The sequence below is a fragment of the Humulus lupulus genome, chromosome 8, assembly GCF_963169125.1.
Source record: "Humulus lupulus chromosome 8, drHumLupu1.1, whole genome shotgun sequence".
Taxonomy (NCBI): domain Eukaryota; kingdom Viridiplantae; phylum Streptophyta; class Magnoliopsida; order Rosales; family Cannabaceae; genus Humulus; species Humulus lupulus.
The window spans coordinates 178,454,488-178,472,724 of NC_084800.1; positions in this window are offsets into that span (position 1 = coordinate 178,454,488).

The window sequence follows — 18,237 nt, forward strand, 5'->3', positions numbered from 1 at the left end:
GAGACACTTTGATTTGTCCCCCTATGAAAGGTGTTCATTAGTTATTTTGACAAGGTTAGATTTCGAAAGATAGATAATTATAGGTCAAATTATACTAGACTCACCCCTACGGTGACTACTAGGACTAAATCTATGATTATCGAAAACCGTGGGTCTAGCTCATAAAATAAGATATTTTGTTTTCTTATTTTGATCGAATAGTATGTTGCTAATAATGGTGTTCATCATTAACTAGTGGTATTTTTTACTCTTGCCAACCGGGACAAGGATATCATAGATTAGTTAAAATCCTAAATAAATAGATAAATGATTATTTTGGTATTTTTTTTCTCATATCTTACAAATTTTTTTATGTGTGTTGTGCTATTTCTTGAAATTTGTGTGAATAGGAGTTTTATTGAGCAAATGTGATTGATTTATATTTTATTGATAATTTGTAGTTTTAAGTATGGCTGTGTCTACTCCCATCCTTCCTCGACTTTCGATGGAGAAACTCACTGGAGAAAACTTCCTTAAATGGAAGCAAAACATCAACATTGTGTTGATTGGTGACAACTCCAAGTTCGTCATGACTGAGGAATCCCCCGAAGTTCCAGCTAAAGGAGATACCAAGTCTGTGAGGGATAAGTATGAGTGTTGGCAGGCGGCTAACAATAAGGCGCGATAAGTACATGTTGACTAGTATGGTTGACACTCTCAAGACAAAGATGGAGAATTTCGAGACGGCCTACGAAATCATGGATCAGTTCTAAGACATGTTTGGTGCCAAGTCAGTGCAGATTTGTTTTAAGGCCACCAAGAAATATGCCAATGCTAGGATGGCACCTTCTCAACATGTCCATGATCATCTGATCAAAATGACAAACTACTTTCAAGAAGTTGAACTACAAGGAGCAACAATAGATGAGGAAACTCAAGTTGGCTTAATCCTCAACAGTCTCTCTCCAGATATCCTGCCGTTCACCACCAACTATTTGTTGAATAAACTCAACTATGGTCTGACGCAGCTCATGAATGAGCTTCATACTTTTGAGTCTATCATGGGTGGACCGAGTAAGGGAGGAGAAAAGAAGACAACTACTACTACTGCTACTAATCCAGCTAAGGCTGAAGCTAACCAAGATTCATCTTCGAAAGCTGGAAACAAGCAGAAAGGTGGACAAAACAACAACTCCAAGCCTGCAAAGGCTGCAAAGATGAGTGCACAACCAAATGCATAGACACCTAAGGGGAAGAACAAGAAAAACAAGAAAGGTAAAGGTAAGTGTTTTCACTACAAAGAGAAGAGGCATTGGAAACAGGATTGCCCCAAGTTTCTAACAACTAAAAACAAAGGTAATTATTATAGTTCATTTATCTTGGAAACATGTGTTTTAGAGAATGATAAATCCATTTGGATTATTGATTCTGGATCTACTAACCATGTTTGTAACTCTTTACAGCTTCTTGAATCATGCGAAGAAGTGGACGAAGGCGGCTTAAAGCTTAGAGTTGGGAATAGAGCGTTCCTTATGGTCCAAGCTAGAGAAAGAGCTCATCTGAAGTTCAAAAATAAATTTTTAATTTTAAATGATGTATGTTTTATTCCATATTTCTATAGAAATTTAATTTCAGTTTCCATGTTGCAATTAGAACGATTTGTTATGACTTTCACAAGTTCTAATATATCTATTTCTTTCAATGGATCACAATTGTGTATTGCATGTTTGAAAAACGAGCTTTATATTCTGCGACCTAACGAACCCCTCGCTCTTAACAATGATTTATTCAAAGTAGATAAACCTAGGACCAATAAACGTCAAAAGACCGATAACAATAATATGACGTATTTATGGCACTTGAGACTAGGTCACATTTGCTATGATAGGATTCAAAGACTTACAAAGGACAAGCCTTTGATGGAACTCACCTTGGTGAATTACCTATCTGTGAATCTTGTCTAGAAGGAAAATTGACCAAGCGTCCATTCTCTGCAAAGGGTGATGGGGCCAAAGAACCACTTGGACTTGTGCATTCAGATGTTTGTGGACCTTTGAATGTACAAGCCATGGGTGGTTTTGAGTATTTCGTCACTTTCATTGACGATTACTCTAGTTACTCATGTCTTTACCTAATGCATAGAAAATCATAAACATTTTCAAAGTTTCAGGAATTCTTAGCTATGGCTCAAAACCAATTAGGTATAATGTTAAAGATCTTGTGATCTGATAGGGGTGGAGAATATTTGGATATGCAGTTCCAACATCATTTAACTAAACTTGGGATTTTATCACATTTTACTACCCCAGGTACTCCGCAACAAAATGGTGTAGCAGAACGCCGAAACAGAACCTTATTGGAAATGGTTAGATGCATACTTAGTTATTCAACTCTACCAACTTCATTTTGGGGACATGCAATTGAAATCGCGAACGAAATTCTCAATGTCATGTCGTCTAAATCAATCCCCAAAACACCTTTAGAACGCTGGAATGATCGCAAACCTAGTTTACGCCATTATAGAATATGGGGGTGTCCCACCCATGTCCTGAGGAAAGGAAGGAAAGCTAGAACCACAAACTGAAGTTTTCATGTTTGTTGGCTACCCTAAAGGTACTCGGGGTGGACTTTTCTATAGTCATTCAGAAAAGAAAGTGTTTACTTCTACTAATGCTACTTTTCTAGAAAATGACTATGTCCAAAACTTCAAACCATGCAGCAAAGTAGTTTTAGAGGAGATGGTTAAAGAATTGACTCCAACCAATGTTCCATCGTCATCAACACGAGTTGATGATGAAATTCCCACTCTTCATGTCCAACCGATGCAAGTCGATTTAAATGAAGAAAGTACCACTGTTCCTAAGCAAACAGTCATGGAGCCTTGTCGTAGTGGAGGGTTTCTAGGAACCCAGTTCGCTACGGTTTGGATGGTGAAACTAATATGGTTGTTGGTGACACTAGTGGTGATGATCCATTGTCTTTCAAACAGGCAATGGCTAGCCTTGAAAAGGAACTATGGCTCGAAGCCATAAAACAGGAAATGGAGTCCATGTACTCAAATTCAGTCTGGGGTCCTGTGGAAGCACCTAGTGACTTTAGGGCCATTGGGTGCAAGTGGACCTACAAGAAGAAATGAGGTGTTGATGGATATATCAAGACTTATAAAGCTCGATTAGTGGCAAAAGGTTATACCCAAAGAGAAGGCGTGGACTGTGAGGAAACTTTTAGTCCAGTAGCCATGCTCAAATCCATCCGCATCCTCCTATCCATAGCAGCCGCTCTCGTCTATGAGATCTGGAAAATGGACGTCAAGACAGCTATTTGATAAGGTCATTTTTATATTAATATTTGATAAAATTTTCCATGCTTAGATTGTGTTATGATAGCATTTTTAGTAGTTTTAACTTAATTTCATGTCTCTACAACATTGTTTCTACATTGTATTTTATGATGATAAATCTGACATTTTGATGGCAAGTGTAGTTACAATGAAGTTTTAGGAGTATTCCAGGCTTTCAGGAATGAAATGTTGAAGTGGTGACAATGTACAAGCTATCTAAGGTCAAGAATTGAAGAATTAAAGATAGGTCGTGGCTCATAAAATTCAGGCCGCGGCACTTTAAATGGAATTGGCGTTTCAGATTTTTTTATGTTTCAGATAGGCTGCTGCCCAATTTTTTCAGGCCGCTGCCTACATGACCAATTTCTGCACATATTTTGTTTTAGGCCACAACACGCATTTTTCAGGCTGCAACCTGCGGCGTCGTTTTCAAATTTTTAATTACTTTTTAATTAGAATTTAATTGAGACTATAAAAGATTATTAGGGTTAATTTTAGAATAGGTTTTTATTACGCTTTATGAGAGAAAAAGACTCATAAAGGGCTGGAGAGAAGACTACAAGACTAAATTACTTTTGTTCATCAATCTAGGTTGTGGGTTAATTCAAAACCCAAGACATGAATTCTTGATTGTTGATAATGAGTATTATTCTTTAATTTCTCTCAATATTAAATTGTTTCTATTTTTCCAATTGAATGTTATGAATTTTGTGATTTCTTGTTAGGTGGCCAACTAATTAAGGTTTTACATTATTCAATTGTCATCTTAGAATTACTACTCACGTAATAGTTTAGGATTCTAAGTGTATGTGATAAATTGCAATTGATAGTGATGTCAAAATGTGATGAAAAATAGAACATAGGTTAAATGAATTATATGCTTCATTAATTTATTGCCTAGATTAACTTGTTTCCATAGGACTTAATGCTTTATCTAAGTTAAATAGATTGTATGCTTCATAGATTTATTGCTTAGCTAAAAGAGTTAATTATTGAGCATTTCACCTTGATTACTTATAATAGGGAGACTAGGATAATTGAATGCGTCAGCGTTATATGCGGGGTTAATAGTTTAATTGAGAAACTGGAATAATATTTATTATTAGTGATTAGGAATGATTGTGGAGGGTGGAGATTAACCTTTAATTGTTTCTTAATATCATAATATCAATCTTTAATTGCTTTCTAGTTTATGTTATTTAATTTTGAGTTTGAAATCTAAATCCCTTTTTAAGTTTTAGTGTTAATTATTGAATAATAAAGTGAACGATAGTCCTCGTGGGTTCGACCTGTGCTTGCTATTATACTAAGATAATTGGAAGTATTGAAAGAAAAATAATTGTTAAATTTGCTGTGGTATACGACAGCCATCAAATTTTTGGCGCCGTTGCCGAGGACTATTTTATTTAATTTGTTATTCATTTTTTTCTCTTTTTACTAACTTGGTCTATTAGTTGTGGTTGATGTTTTTAGGGCTTGCATTGAACTTGGTTTGAGACATGGAAATGTACTATCGACACTGTTATGATCCTCAAATGAATAGATATGACTCCTATTCTAGCAATTACAATTCACAATGGGAGGATTATTCTCATACTTTCTATGGTGGAAATCAATATGTTGAGCCAAACTACTACTCTCAATCAGACTATAATGAGTTCACCCCCACAATATTCAGATGCATCAATTGGAGATCTCATTAATGCATTAAATGCTAACACTCTTCAACTTCAACAGATGTCAGAGCAGGCTTATGTGCCTTTTCCTTAACAACCTCCTACAGGAATGTCACAAGATCAGGAGCCATCAATTTCAGATATGCTAAAAACATTGCTGGCTTCAACTATGCAGACCCAAGTTATTCTTCAGAGTACAGAAGCGTCCCTCAAGAATTTGGAGAGTATTCTGGGACAAACTGTTACATCATTGCATAATCTTGAGGTTGAGAATATTGGAGAATTACCCACAGAATTAGAGAGTAATCCAATAGAGAATGATGGTACCCTAACTCTTCAAAGTGGTCCACAACTTGACATGACACCTCATCCAGAGATAACATTTGATCTAATTCCAACTCAAGAAGTCAACAATGCAACCCCAGAAGCATCTTCTCCACCGGAGATCGAAACTTTCATGTCAGTTGGTCCATCATCACAGAACATGCTACACAAACCAACTGTTAGATCCTATGTCCCTATTCCTCCTTTTCTGAACAGATTAAAAAAAATTAAGAATGAGAAGGAAAATAAGGTGATCCTTAAAATCAATATTTCGCTCCATACAACCATTAAGCAAGTACCACCATATGCTAAGCTTCCTAAGGAGTTGTCCACAAATAAAAGAAAGTTGAAAGGTGATAAAAAGATAAGTGTGGGGGAGAATGTTTTTGTTATTCTCCAAAGGAAGTTGCTACCCAAGTGTCAAAACCTTGGGATATTTATAAATCCATACACTATCAGTAAAAGCAGGTTTGATCATTGTATGAAAGATTTAGGAGCACCTATTGATGTTATGTCTTATTCTATTTTTGCTTATTTAAATCTAGGGTTATTAAAAGAAACTAGTGTTATTATTCGATTGGCTAATTGCACTAATGCTTATCCCCTAAGGGTAGTTGAAGATGTTTTGGTGTAGGTTCAATTTGGTAGGCCATTCCTACTGATTACAAGTACAAAGATGGATGTCAAAGCATGGGTACTTACAATAGAATTTGATGGTGAAGTTATTCATGACCAAATCATTCAGTCGAGCTAACGACGTTAAACAAAGCGTACTTGAGGGAGTTTTCTTTTCCTTATCTTTCGTTTCATTTTCATTGAGGACAATGTACTGTTTAAGTGTGGGGGAAGGGAACAATTTCATTTTGTCTATTGTTTGTTTTATTTTTTTCTGTTTTCGTTTTTTTTAGTTTTTTTTTATTTGTTTGTGTGTTTTCTTGTGTTAGTCTTGTTGAAAGCATTGGTCGATGATGAAACTTTGAATTGTGCTTAAAGTGATGTTAGACAATGCGGAATTTTGTATGATTTGAGTGCTTGACTCCTATGTGAATTGCTATTTTGATTTATGTTGTTTTTCACTCTATGCACGATTGAATTCACCACTTAAATGTATTGGAAAAGATTTATGCTTATTGAAAGAAAAAAAGTTGAAGTCCCAACCACTCTAGAAATCATTGATCAACTGCTTGAGGAAAAATCATTAGTACACATAATTAGGAAGATGATTAAAGCAGTTCTTTGGATCGTTTGAGCCGTTCAAGTCAACCTATTATATGATAATCCCTAGTTTTCCATGTTTGAGCCATGGCGACTGTTACTTTTCTTCTATGAACCAAAATTTTTGACCCTATACCTCATTGAAAAAAAAAATTCTTTATTGTATCCCATTGCACCATGGTTATATATATGATTTTTGATCTTGTGGGATGGTTTGTTAAAAAAAAAAAGGGAAATACTTATGGGTTATTTGTTTGGTTGTAATTTGTGTATGATCTCTATTTCTCTCCTTGGAATATTATGAAAAAAAGACAAAAGAAAAAAAAATGATTTGCAATGAAAATTAAAAAAAAATCTTACATGAAAATTTTGCAAAAGTATAAGTGTGGGGGAAATAGTGAGATCATTATCGAAAGAAGAGTAAGAAAAAATAGGTATTTCTTGAATTGTATGGGAAAATTTGGGGCAAGTTCATAGAATGAAATTGATGTATGCTATGGTGTGATTTGAGCTTAAATGTATCTTTCTCAACTACCCTTAACCTTAGCCTTACATTACAAGCCTGTAAAGACCTTTTGATTTTTTATCATTGTGTGCTTATATTAGTGTAGAACGATTGCTTAATGTCTATGGAGTGGATGCTTTTCATTGAAAAACATTTTGGTAAATAGGGACTGATTTAAAAGAAAATGATTTGGCAAGTATGGATTAAATTTGATGCATTTGAGTTGGTGTTGTGATTAAGTGCTTAGTAAATTATTTTTGAAAATCAAATGGTGAATTACATATGGAGTTGAAATTCTAAAGAGTATGAAAATCTGATTTGTTTTGGCATTACTTGTGTGATTCTCAGAGACATTCAAGCTTTTGACAAGACCTTTGTTTAGTGAATCTAGATTAGTTTCTATTGTTTTCATTTTTAGTTTTGTTATTTTAGTGTTTTGCTAAGGGACTAGCAAAATTCAAGTGTGCAGGAATTTGATAAGTTCATTTTTATATTAATATTTGATAAATTTTCCATGTTTTGATTGTGTTATGATAGCATTTTTAGTAGTTTTAACTTAATTTCATGTCTCTACAACATATTTTCTACATTGCATTTTATGATGATAAATCTGACATTATTTATGGCAAGTGTAGTTAAAATGAAGTTTTAGGAGTATTCCAGGCTTTCGGGAATGAAATGTTGAAGTGGTGGCAACGTACAAGCTATCTAAGGTCAAGAATTGAAGATAGGTCGCGGCTCATAAAATTCAGGTCGCGGCACTTTAAATGGAATTGGCGTTTCAGATTTTTTTCTGTTCCAAACAGGCCGCTGCCTGCGTGACCAATTTCTGTGCATATTTTGTTTTAGGCCGCGGCCTGCGACGTCATTTTTAGATTTTTAATTACTTTTTAATTAGAATTTAATTAAGACTATAAAATATTATTAGGTTTAATTTTAGATTAGGTTTTTATTACGGTTTAGGAGAGAAAAAACTCATGAAGGGCTGTAGAGAAGACTACATTACTTTTGTTCATCAATCTAGTTTATTTTCTTCTCTTAATCTCTTTAATTTTAATTATAATTATGTTTATGATTATGATTACTATTATGGAGTAGGTTCTTTTTAGGTTGAGGGTTAATTCAAAACCCAAGACATGAATTCTTGATTGTTGATAATGAGTATTATTCTTTAATTTCTCTCAATATTAAATTGTTTCTATTTTTCCAATTGAATGTTATGAATTTTGTGATTTTTTGTTAGGTGGCCAACTAATTAAGGTTTTACATTATTCAATTGTCATCTTAGAATTACTACTCACGTAATAATTTAGGATTCTAAGTGTATGTGATAAATTGCAATTGATAGTGATGTCAAAATGTGATGAAAAATAGAACATAGGTTAAATGAATTATATGCTTCATTAATTTATTGCCTAGATTAACTTGTTTCCATAGGACTTAATGCTTTATCTATGTTAAATAGATTGTATGCTTCATAGATTTATTGCTTAGCTGAAAGAGTTAATTATTGAGCGCTTCGCCTTGATTACTTATAATAGGGAGACTAGGATAATTGACTGCTTCAGCGTTATCTGCGGGGTTAATAGTTTATTTGAGAAATTTGAATAATATTTATTATTAGTGATTAGGAATGATTGTGGAGGGTGGAGATTAACCTTTAACTGTTTCTTAATATCGTAATATCAATCTTTAATTGCTTTCTAGTTTATGTTATTTAATTTTGAGTTTGAAATCTAAATTCCCTTTTACGTTTTAGTGTTAATTATTGAATAATAAAGTGAACGATAGTCCTCGTGGATTCAACTTGTGCTTGCTATTATACTAAGATAATTAGAAGTATTGAAAGAAAAATAATTGTTAAATTTATTGTGGTATACGACAGCCATCACTATTCTTAATGGAAAGCTTGACGAAGTTATTTATATGGACCAGCCAGAATGATTTAAAGTAGCTGGACAAGAAAGAAAAGTTTGCAAGTTGAATAGGTCCATTTATGGACTTAAGCAAGCTTTTCATTCCTGGAATCTTAGGTTTGATGAAATAATCAAGACCTATGGCTTTGAACAAAATATTGATGTAATGCCCTGGATAACCAAGACCGTTACACTGTGTGTTTATAAAGTGTCAGACTTGCTAATCAAGTCATTTAAGTAAAATCGTGTTATTGAAACTATAAAGGAACTAGGGTTAAAAGCGTTTTGGTCTCAAAAGACACATTTTCATTAAAAAGTATTATCTGTTACATGGGATCCCAAAAATATCAAGTTCAAAGACCGTTTACAAAAGACTCAGGGTTTATATACAACAACCGGCCATACTAAGGCAAAACAACAGTTAGGTGATCCCTGTCCTGCTCCACTCCTTGACCGTGGCGGTCGAACCGCTGGCTATGTACATTCCACCTCAGAGCTCTCCACCTCAGGCTGGGTCCAGCTTGCCCTTGCCTTTACCTGCACCACGTAGCACCCATGAGCCAAGGCCCAGCAAGAAAACACAACAACAACAGAGCATGAACAACTAACAGACAAGTCAACATCTCACATAGCATCACATAAACTCAGATATATCATCAGTCAGTATAATCAAATATTCCACATACTAGGCATTTCAGTTCATAATATACACAATTCACAACGATAACCAGGGCTAGCGCCCTCAGGTTGCTCCCTCTGTTATCCCGTTGTTCTTGGCTCCCAGTGGCCAATCTGCGCCATGTGCGCTAAAATCATGTACGGCATCCTTAGACCGCTTTTACATGTCCCATGGCGTAATACAATTATTGACACGATGCAACTCTCGGGAGCACTTAGTCCCATCACAGTCATGCAACCGGGTGCAGTTTTCTTACCTTTCAATACACTAGTTTCTGATGCCACGAAGCCGCGAGCACGGTCCTCTACCCTGAGCCTCTCCAAAGACCTAATCACAACACAAATAAAACATCCTTGTCACTAACCAATCCAAAACTACTTCCCAGAACCAATCCCACACTCTCAGAACTCCCCAAATCCCTAACACAATGCACCAAAGACACCCCCCGAACCCCCGGAGCAAAGGCTCAAAATTGCAAAATCTCATGTCCTGAAATTGGCCTTGCGCCGTGGCACAGCCCTAGTGTGCCGCGGCGCCCAGCAAGTCAGAGAACACACTCTGCCCAAAACACAGCCTTGCGCCGCGGCACTCCTTCGCGAGCCTAGAATTTTGGGTTTTCTCTTACGTTTTTCCCGAACCCAAACCATTCCAAACTCATACCTAAGCCCCAAAATAAACTCAAAACCCCTAATAGACCTCACAACAACCTAAATACGTCATACCCTAGCTCAATTACACAATCATTTACAAAATTCACTCTTGAGTTCCATGCCTTAACAACTCAAACCAGAAAGTTAAAAGCTCAAACCTAAACCCAAACCACACTTCAAATTCTCTAATTCATAACAGAGATAAGCTTTACAATCACACAGAACCCTTACCTTGAATGGAGAGTCCAACCTCTAGCTTCAAACCACCTTCTCCTTTGATTATTCCAACTCTGAATTCATGCAAAACCAACCACCAACTTGTTTCAATTCATGCTTATCCTCTAAAAACCAGACTTGAAACTTATACAAATCATAGATAAATCCTTACCTCTGAGTATTCTTGGCCTAGGCTTATTTGCTAACTTCAAACCCCCTTGATTCTCCTTCCAAGAGCCAAATTCAGCTTCCTTCTTCTATCTTTCTTTTGCTCTATTTCTAGGTCTCCAAAATTCAGCATAAACCAATTTCTCAAAGTGTTATACGTAATTGTATTTTCCGTCAGCTGAAACTCACCTATTTACTGCCAAAAGACCACTCTATCCCTCCATAAATATCCCTTTCTAACTAAACCTCAAAGGCACACTTGTCCTTTTACTAACATTGCAATTCTACCACTTTTCCAATAAAACCTATTACTCTCTATGGTTACTAACAGTTACACAGGTTACCAAATCACCAGTTACCATTATCTAGCTTTCTAGGACCGTCTCGGCACGTGCATCACATTGATATCATCACACCCACGTGATACAATTCACATAGCGTAATTATCACATAACATAATACACATAGCCATATAACATGCTTAAAATTGTAATCATACATCTTAATCATTAAAGCCACACATAATTCCCATTATGCCCTCCAGGCACACTAATCAAGGCCCTTAAGCCTTATTAGTGAATTTGGGTCATTACAATTGATGAGCCTTGTGTTTACCAACTGAAGGCAAATCAAATAGTGGTATTCATGGTTCTTTATGCAGATGATATCTTACTCATTGGAAACAATGTTAAGAAATTATCATATGTGAAGAATTGGCTGAGCACTCAATTCCAGATGAAGGATTTGGGTGAAGCAAATTATTTTCTAAGTATTCAGATCATCAGGGATAGAAAGAACAAACTTTTAGCTCCATCTCAATGAGCTTACATAGATAAAGTGCTTGAACATTTCTCAATGACAAATTCCAAGAAAGGATGTTTACCGTCCTGCCATGGAATTCATCTTTCAAGGAAGTAGTCTCCCTAGACTCCTGAAGAGGAAGATGCAATGAGAAAAGTTCCTTAACACATCTGCAGTTGGAAGTTCGATGTATGCCATGTTGTGTACTATACCAGATATCGGCTATGTAGTGGGAGTAGTGAGTAGGTATCAGTTAAACCCAGGACCGGAACATTGGATAGTAGTTAAGCATATCCTGAAGTATTTAAGACGAACTAGGGATTATATGTTAGTCTACAAGGGTGGTGTTCTGAACCCTGTAGGCTACACCGATTGAGATTTTCAAACTGATGTCGATGACAGGAAGTCTACTTTTGGAATGGTGTTTACTCTTGGGGGTGGAGCTGTGATATGGAGAAGCGTAAAGCAGTCTGCAATCTCAAATTCCACCATGGAGGTTGAGTACATAGTCGCGTCAGAAGCAGCTAAAGAAATAGTCTGGCTAAAGAAGTTCTATTTGGATCTTGGTGTTATTCCAGAAATATATAAAACTGCTTGTGTTGTTTTGTGACAATACAAGAGCGATAGCCAACTCGAAACGAACCTCGTAGTCACAAGAGGAGTAAGCATATAGAAAGGAAGTATCACATTATTCGAGAATAAGTGGCCAGGGGAGATGTGAAGGTTATGAAGATTGGATCTGAAGACAATCTTGTAGATCCATTTACGAAGACACTACTAGAAGCTACATTTGATAAGAATATCAAGGAAATGAGATTAGTAGAATTACGGCATTAGTTTCAATTAGTGCAAGTGGGAGTTTGTTAGGGTTTTATGCCCTAATTAAAACCTAATTTCTTTGTAATCTCATTTATTATCAATAAAAGAATAGAAATCATTTTTTGACTTGGTCAATCACTTTGCTCACATGTTTTATTTTCATGATTATTTATTTAAAATAAACTTCTATTAAATTATGAGCATATAGCTAATCATATTTATAGTGACGTAATCAGAGTGGAATATAAATATGATTATATGTTCAAAATAAGTTAGTCCTAAGATTAGTCAGTGCACATGATTTACACTAACTTGCCAATCTACGATATGATCTACTTACACATTGTAGTGTTATGTTACTTCCAGAACATTAGCTAAAAAGATAAGATCGGATGTATTTGTTACATCGAACTGGACCGATATTGATAGTTGATAGGATAAGTAAACATAGCATTATTATCTATTCTAGTTATAACGCCCTACTTCCTTAGAGTCGTTACTAAGTGAGTTTAAAAATGTGCAATTAACTCGCTAATCGAGGTTTTAGGACAAAAGTGTAATTAAACCATAAATAGAGTCTTATACTTTGAAAATAATTCCATGCATTGGAAATCATAAAGCATTTAACATTCAAAATCCCAAAATACTATTTAAAAATATTTACAACTCAAAAATTTAAATAAATTCGACTAAACGACAAAATCTAGGTTTAATACAAGCATCTCCCAAAAATACCCATGGCCGTGGCAGCTAGGCAGGCCAAACATGTACGTGCCACTTCACACTCTTCGTACTCATGGTTGGTTGACTTTCCCCTTGCCCTTACCTGCACCATAGAGCATCCATGAGCCGAATCCCAACAAGAAAACCCTCACAAGCAGATAACATATGCAATTAAACACTTAACATATAAACAAGCCATCATCAGGCTAACCACATACGGCCATGCCATCCCAGGTGCTTTACCAGGCCCTGGGTTCGCAGTCCACACTGTGAGGATATCCCAGGTGTCCTTTAGGGTCTTGCCCTGGCAACTTGCACTCCGCGTGCTAAATGCTGCTCCCAACCCCTTGCTGTTCTCGGCCTTGCCGCTCTCGGCCTTCGCCGTTCTTAGCTCTTGTCGTTCATTCACATATATGCACACACAGGATAATTAAGCATATACTTAAACATGAATAAAATCAACCAAAGGGGCTATGCCCTGCAACACAAACTCTACGGGTACAACAGTTTTCTCACATGTGTCCCAAGCTCTCTACGCACCGCGACCATGAGCACAGTCCTCTAACCCAAGCCTTGAAGAAATCCTAGTCACAATGCATGAACAATAGTCAACCATCACGTTCTAATCCATTAAATAGTTTTGAGTCATAATTCTAACCTCTGGGACCTTGGTTTCTACCAAACTGGGTAGTAGAAACCTTTCCGAGCCTTAGCGTTCACGTTCCCGAGCTAAAAACCCTCATTTTGCCAAAAATCCACCTTTGGGCCATGGTCCAACCTTCCTTAAGTGTCGCGGCGCACCCCAAAATAGAGGTAAAATTGCCTCACATCTGCCATCCTAGGGCCACGACGCCGAAGAACAGGGCCGCGACTCAACCCCGAAACCCAGAAATTTTCCTCCATTTCTACGAGCTAACTTCCTTGGAAATCATCAATTCAGAGCTCTAATCCTAGAATTCTTCCTAGGATTCATATCCAACCAACATAACCAGTATAGCAACCACAAAACTTAGCCCAAAAACCCATTAAAGCTCAAAAATCAAACTAAGCTTATCTTTCAAAATAAACCTTCAAACCATAACTCAAACTACCAAAAATCCAGAGCAAAGCCTTACCTCAAGAATATTTTCGACCCTCAGTCGTTTGTAATCTGCTCCTAGCTTTGATTTCTCCAACTCTCAGCCTTAAATTCAAAGCTTTCTCCTCCAAAAATCCCAAAAACCTTCCAAGCCTCAAGAGAGTGAGAGAGATAGAGTTACATGTGGGAGAGAAAGAGAGCTCCTTCTGATTATTCTAACCCCTCCTAGAAACGCAGCTACCTAAATATAAGCCTATCCTCTAGCCAAAATGACCAAAATAGCCCTTTAACTTGTCCTTAATCCTTTAGTAACCCCAAGGGTATTTCCGTCATTTTCCATACCCCGCTAAGTCCCCGAGTAGTCTTACAAATTCCCATTTAATCCCGATGTGTCCAAATCACTACCAACTACTACCCGTTACTTCATAAATCACGAACTCATTTTACGTTCCCAATATACCCCTAGGCTCCTCCCGAGCCGAGTATCTGACCCCGTTATGACTTTCTAGCTAAACCGCTCCCTAGGACTGTCTCAGATCGTGCATCACAAATATATCACCAATATATCACAAATATTACAATTATCACATTTATGCCCTCAATGGGCTAAAGTTAAAAACATGCCCCTAATCACCAAACGGGGCCCACATGCATATTTAATTCTCCTAAACATGCATTTCTAATCACATACTCACACAAATTCACATGTTAGCACAATAAACCACTTATTGCCCTCCAGGCACGCTAATCAAGGCTCTAAGCCTTATTAGCAAATTTGGGTCGTTACACTAGTCATATCATATAGTTGACCATAAGTAAATTCAATCTCAATTATGAGTGGTTAGTATTCCAGCTAATTGTATTATTTGAGTTCTTTGACTTGTTTGTTACCAGCTTACCCTACGGACTAGCCCATACTTACATCATGGGAACTTGGTAGTATAATTGAGTGGGAGTGTTAATCATAGATATGAACATCTATAGCTTCTGATGAAGAAGTGAAACGATGGTTTCCTTTTAGTTTGGTTCAAGGTATTAAATGATAGAGATCTCATTTCAGTAATTATATTAGTTTACTGAAATATCATTTACAAGGAACTAAGTGTCTTAAGGATAAAATACAATGAGGGGTAAAATGGTATTTTAATCCCATCTCATTGTATACCGTCTATAGGGGATTGAGTGACAATGGTTGTAAGAATGGATAATTAATAGTGTATCTATATTTGTTATAGAGCGTTCTATGAATTCAAGAGTGCAATTCCGAATCTTTAGTGGAATCATGAGAAATTAATAAGTTAGTAAATTTGTTTGTTGGATTAATGATAACTTATTGGATCTTGATTCCATAGGCCCATGGTCCCCACTGTACATTGGATAAAATCATCTAGATAGTCTCAATTAATTGATTTAATTATCAATTAGAATTATCAAAGTTGACCAGGTCCATTTTGGATAGTTTCACAGAGTTATGTAATTTTGAGAAGAAAAGAGAAATTATGGCAGATTTATTAATTAATATAAATTGGTTTCTAAATTAATAAATAAGTTTAAATCAAGGTTCAAATTATAAATAATGAATTTGATAAAGGATTTAAATAATTATTTAATTAATTAAGTCAATAGAAGATAATACAGCTCTTGATTTTAAGTCCAATGGGCTTATAATCAAATGAGAAATTTCACGGGCCTAAAGCCCATAATAATTTCGACCTAGGGCTGATTATTGGCTATTATTTTATTGATTTTTTAATTAAATAAATGACCTAATTGAGTCTATAAAATGAATGCTAAGAGAGAGTTGAAAAAAAAGTCAGATTTCAGATGACAGACACTGGTTTTCTGATAGGTTTTAGATTCTCTCTAAACATAAGTCCTTTTCTAAGCCTTATTGTTCTTTTCTCTTCTTCTCTTTGTATCTATCTCATGTGTTGAGAATTTCCCACTCTATTCTAGGTGATTCCAAGGATACTTTGGAAGGTTATGAAGAAAATTGAAGATCGGTTCAGTTTCTTGATAATACTCTACGACATAAATGATACAAGGGTTAGAGAAACTGAAGGAAGGACTCATTCATTCTGTTGCATATAATGTATGTATTCTTATCATTATTTCTCTTTGAATTCAATTTTAGAAATATGTTCTAGGTTATCTCATATTAATTTGTTTAATATTAGATCTACATGAAAATAAATAAAGATCATGTATAAGTTTTCCCAACAACCTCAACTTTGTTACAAGGGTTAGCATTGTTCCCCTACTCTGGCCTCTTACGCTACTTTGCATGTCCGGGATGTTCATGTTGCTTTGGCCGAGGGGTATTGGTAGTGGAGATTTGAGTCCTCTCATCATCTACAAGGACTATGGTTTCTCCTCCTTCATGGCTTTCCCTTTTTCGCTTAAGAACAGGCATGCTTGACTTCCCCTATAACAGGCCATTCAACACCTCTTGCATATTTCCTAAGGTGGTTTCTAGCCTTTGATTTTTTCGATGTAACTCGCGTTTCTCCTCTTCGTAGAATTGATTCCTAGAGCTTGAGCTTATGGAATGTAATCGCTGACTCTTGTTGGGTCTGCGCATTGATGGACTCGGATCTTGTCGGCCGGAGTTCAGCACCTACGGCGGCCTTGGGGGCGGAAACACTCCAACACCCCCTGTAGGGGCAGCCGCCGGTCCTAGATGGTGTCCATCGTGCTGAACGACTAGGGATGAAGCCTCCCTTTAATCTTCAGGAGCCCTGGGCTCCTCTGGTGCTTCCATATTTTTGGGTGGTGGTGGATTTCTCATGGAGGCTTTCAGCTGATCTCTGTTCTAGTGGACCTCAACCTCTCGTGGTTCTCTTAGATGCTTAGAACTTCTTGGCATCTTTCTCTGCCAAAATCAATAGAAGAACAGTGGCTTGACAATTATCCTTCCCATAGATGGCGCCAAACTATTGACGATAAGAACTCGTCAACTAAGGTAGATCAAGAACTTTTTGAGTTATAAAAGAAGTGAACTTAAACTGACTAAACTTCAAGTAAAATTACTTATGATTTCAAGAACACAAAATGTAAATGCTAGAATTCTAGAGTGAAAAATGGAGAGAATGTTGAATATCTTTTTTCATTAGCAATAACTAGTTACAAAATTCTCCAAAAATTCGACCCTCCTCTATATTTATAGTAGAGCACTATTGGCTCACTGTACATGGTGGTCCCTAGGGACATGACCCTACATATGTAGTCTACAGATGGTAGTGGTGTCGAGATCATGGTGGTCAGCTCCAGTACATGCCTAGGGTCTACGGGTGCACCTCAATTCTAGTACCTGGTTGTACCTCCACTATACGTTTAGTACCAATGTCAGAAGCAGGCTGGGAAGGACCATGTCAGGTACTTTGCACGTATGACCACTACTTGTCTGGCGTGGAATTAGGGTCTATCATCTGGGGTTTTCAAGGTCGTACCTTCGTACGTCTTTCGTACCTAGAGTGGACAAGGTTCACCACTTGTCTGTGAATTCCTCACACGTATGTTCTCTTCTGGTCATGCACGGGTTTTCATCCTCACAATGCATCCTATTCTCCTACCCTTTATATGTTGAAGTCTTTTCGGGTGCTTGTGGAAGTTACGTCCCCAAGGAGCGTGGATAGCGAGAGCCTCGCGAGATGTATGGGCGTGAGGGCGAGGCCCTTGACGCGAGGTGGAGGCCATGGTGAAAACAGTGTTCACGAGGCCACTTGGTGCAAGATGCAGGGGCGTATTGGTGAGACGATGTCCGCAAGGCCCCTTGGTGTGAGACGTAGGGGCGTGTGGGCGAAACGGTGTCCGCGAGACCCTTGGCGCGAGACGTAGGGGCGTGTGGGTGAGAGGATGTCCGCGAGGCCCCTTGGCGCGAGACGCAAGGGCGTGTGGGCAAGACAGTGTCCGCGAGGCCCCTGGGCGCGAGATGCAGGGGCGTGTGGGTGAGACGGTGTCCATGAGGCCCCTTGGCGCGAGACTATTTCCATCCCAAACCTTAATTTTGAGGGTCATGAGGTGGGGGCCTCGTTCAAGTGGAATTTTGGTATTCACATGGATATGTTTGGGTTATTCGACACGAGACTATCCTAGTGTGTGAGTTAGCGGAAAGGTCACAACGAGATTAAATACCCGGCTCAGGGTGA